We start from the raw sequence: 3,592 nt of genomic DNA, 5'->3' as shown, positions 1-3,592 counted from the left end.
TTTAAATATTCTTATTTGGCAAAAGAAAAACTTGGCCACTCTCTGTTCTCTCTGCCACCCCAAATTTCTTTGGACATTTTATAGGGCTGTGAAATCCTAAGGTCTGGGATCTGCTGCCCTATGGGGTCATGGCCCCAACCTCTTGCCCTGCTGGGTGGAACCGGGGGAGGGGGTGTGTGAGTAGGGAGAACAGAGGGGTGAGGTGGGGTAAGGTTGGGAGAGAGAAGCTGAGGCTCAGACATCCACAGCCACACTGAAATCAGCCTGAAGGCTTGCTGAGGGAGCCTCTACCCTATACCTGGACTCAGGCTGTGGAGAAGGGAGGGGCTGAAGTGAGGACCTGCCCTCCAGGAGGCATTGACTGTTTGAGAAGCTCAGAAATTACTAGAGCTGAGTTTGTTACTGTATTAATCTGTACAGATGATGGGCAGAAGGAGCTCAGATATGGGGAGGTCAATGTGGCTGGAACGGTCAGGCTGGTTTCCTGAAGGAGGCGGATTTCGTCTGGGCCTGGAAGGCTCTGTAGTGCTTGGAGAGATAGAGAGGAAAAGGTATTCAGGCTTGTCCCCATAAGGTATATACCCACCTCTGCAGCAGCCCCTTGTCTGGTCAGCACTGAATCCACCATCCACGCCGTGACTTCATATTACTGAGTGATTACTATGTGCCAGGCATCATGGCAAGAGCTTCACATACATTATCTCATTTATTCACCATATACCAATCCTATGACATAGGGACTATTATCCCCATTTCTGAATGAGGAAACTAAAAAGCTCAGAGAGGTTGAATAAGTCATTGCAGGTCTCACAGCTCAGAAGTGAGGGTATTAGTATTCCAAACCCTGGCAGTCTGACTCCTGAGCTACCCTAACCACCACACTCTAGTGTGGTGACTTCTAAAATTCCAGAGGGTGTCCTTATCTGCCTTGTGATCTTTGCAGACAAATGCTGATGAATGAGCTGTCACTAATAGAATCCCAGCTTTCTGGGTGGCTCACGTTGCATACAGGGGCCACCAGGAGGATTGGGGAAAGTTCCTGGCTGGTCTGAATAGGGTGGCTCAAGCCCTTTGCTGGTTGAGAAGGCCCAGAGCATCTGCCTTGAGTCAGACAGACCTCAGCCCATACCATCTCTCCCTTGGGCCCGCCCTAGACTGCTTGCTCTGGTTGCTGACTCAGATCCCAAACAGAGATGATAGGCCCTGGGGTTCCTCTGTGGGGTGGTGAGTGGGATCTGCTGTGGCTGCCCCTCCTGGAGGTGACCAGGGAGTTTGGGGACCAGGGCCAACTGCAGGGAGGCCCCAGAATCTTCTGGACTCACGCAGCCCAGGCTTCATTTTCACACAAATGAACTAGGTGGATCGCGCTGTCATCAGATGCTGAACGCAGGACAAAATCAGAACTCTTAAGGGTTGAGGGATGGAACAAGAGAGCTCTAGGTTTGGATTTAGACAGACCTGGTTTCCATCCCTGCCCTGTCATTTATTAGCTGGGGGACCGCAGATAAATCACCGACCCTCTCCGAGCCTCAGCTTCCTCAGGGGTAAAATGGGTGTCACCCCAGAGCCTGCCTCGCACTGTGGGAGCAAGGCTGAGATGACTCATGTATCCTAGGAAAGAGCTTAGCACAACACCCAGCACATTCCAAGCACTCTGATAAATGGGTGCTCTTGAGCTAGATATTTTTCAGAAGTTGTTAGGCTAATTGGCTCTTCATGTAATGTCATGTAAATCATCTAAATGTTCTCATGGCCTGAGCTCACTTAATCACAACTAAGGCTGAAAATATACATTTCCTTTCCTTTTTTTCAAGTTCCTTTAACATGAAAGGCCCACATGAACTCTCTGACCTTTTCTAACAGGGAGACCCTTGAAATGTGGTGTTTCCAGAAAACAGCTCAAAGGAGCCCCAGATGGATTTGGTAAATTACAACGGGGAGAGAGGTTCAGAGTGGGTCTCTTCCTGCCCGCCAGCCGCCTGGCATCCTGTTGGGGCTTGCTGAACGCTGCCTGGAGGCTGGGCTGCTGGCTCCAGGCAGGAACACTTACCATGGAGCTTTCTCTCTCGCGGCAAAGCCTAGAGTCAGACTGGTTTGTTACTAGAAACACAGTTTGCTCTCTGAAAACTCTGTGTAGTTTCACTGCACGTCTGTGCATGTGTGTCTGTGTGTGTACATGTGGGAGGTTGTGGCCTGCAGAATGGCAAAGACACACAATTGCTGGGATGTGACTGATCTGGCAGCTGCCTTTAAAATGAAGCAAGAGTGGTTAAGACTCCGCCTGCCAATGCAGGGGACACTGTTTCGAGCCCTGGCCTGGGAAGATCCCATATGCCGCGGAGCAACAAAGCCCGTGCACCACAACTACTAAGCCTGTGCTCTAGAGCCTGCGAGCCACAACTACTGAGCCCACGTGCCACGACTACTTAGCCTGTGAGCCACAATTACTGAAGCCTACGCGCCTAGAGCCCGTGCTCCACGACAAGAGAAACCACTGCGATGAGAAGCCCGCGCACTGCAACGAAGAGTAGCCCCCACTCACTGCAACTAGAGAAAGCCCGCACGCAGCAACAAAGACCCAGTGCAGCCAAAAATATATATATAAACGAATAAATTTTAAAAATAAATAAATAAAATGAAGCAACAGGGTTTGGGGTCATTTTTTCCATCTTTATAATCTTCTGTGTTTCTCCCCCAGACCCCCTCCCCTGCAATTAATGCACTAACCGAGAATTACTCTTTTTTTTTATTATAAATTTATTTATTTATTTTTGGCTGCATTGGGTTTTCGTTGCTGCGCACTGGCTTTCTCTGGTTGCAGCGAGCGGGGGCTACTCTTCGTTGTGGTGCGCAGGCTCCTCATGGCGGTGGCTTCTATTGTTGCGGAGCACGGGCTCTCGGCGCACAGGCTTCAGTAGTTGTGACATGAGGGCTTCAGTAGTTTGTGGCTCGTGAGCTCTAGAGCACAGGCTCAGTAGTTGTGGTGCATGGGCTTAGATGCTCCGCGGCATGTGGGATCTTCCCATACCAGGGCTCGAACCCGTATCCCCTGCATTGGCAAGGTGGATTCTTAACCACTGCGTCACCAGGGAAGCCCAAGAATTACTCTTAAAATATAAAGTTAATAATGAAGCTCGATGTTAGCTTTTCCTGATGAAAACCCAAGGAAGTTTGGCCAAACTGGCTTAAGGGGTCGTAGTGGTGGTGAGATTATAAAGAGAGCTGCCCCACAGGTTCAGAGGGCTCATTATGACAGTTTCCCTGGGCTAATCTCCCATATGGGACCAGCTATTGTTCCCAGTGAATGGGGCTGGGATTTGCTCACCCAGAGGAATAAAGAGTCCTGGGTTTCCAAAGGAAGGGGTCTGGAGTCAGAGGCACCAAGGTGTCAGCAGCAAAGGCAAGCTGGGAGTGGCTGCTGCGTGCCAAGCACTGTGCAGCCAGGGTGCACTGGTCTCCCAGGAGCTCAGTAGTGGGAGGCTGTGTCCCGTACCCAGCTCCACCACTGGCCTGCTGGGTGAACTGCCTTCTCCGGGCCCAGTGCCCCTTACCTAGTTTCAGGGATGCAGTGAGGAGCCTGTGGCGATGAGTC

Source organism: Phocoena phocoena, chromosome 3, assembly GCF_963924675.1.
Source record: "Phocoena phocoena chromosome 3, mPhoPho1.1, whole genome shotgun sequence".
Taxonomy (NCBI): Eukaryota; Metazoa; Chordata; class Mammalia; order Artiodactyla; family Phocoenidae; genus Phocoena; species Phocoena phocoena.
Note: the sequence above shows the minus strand (reverse complement) of the source record.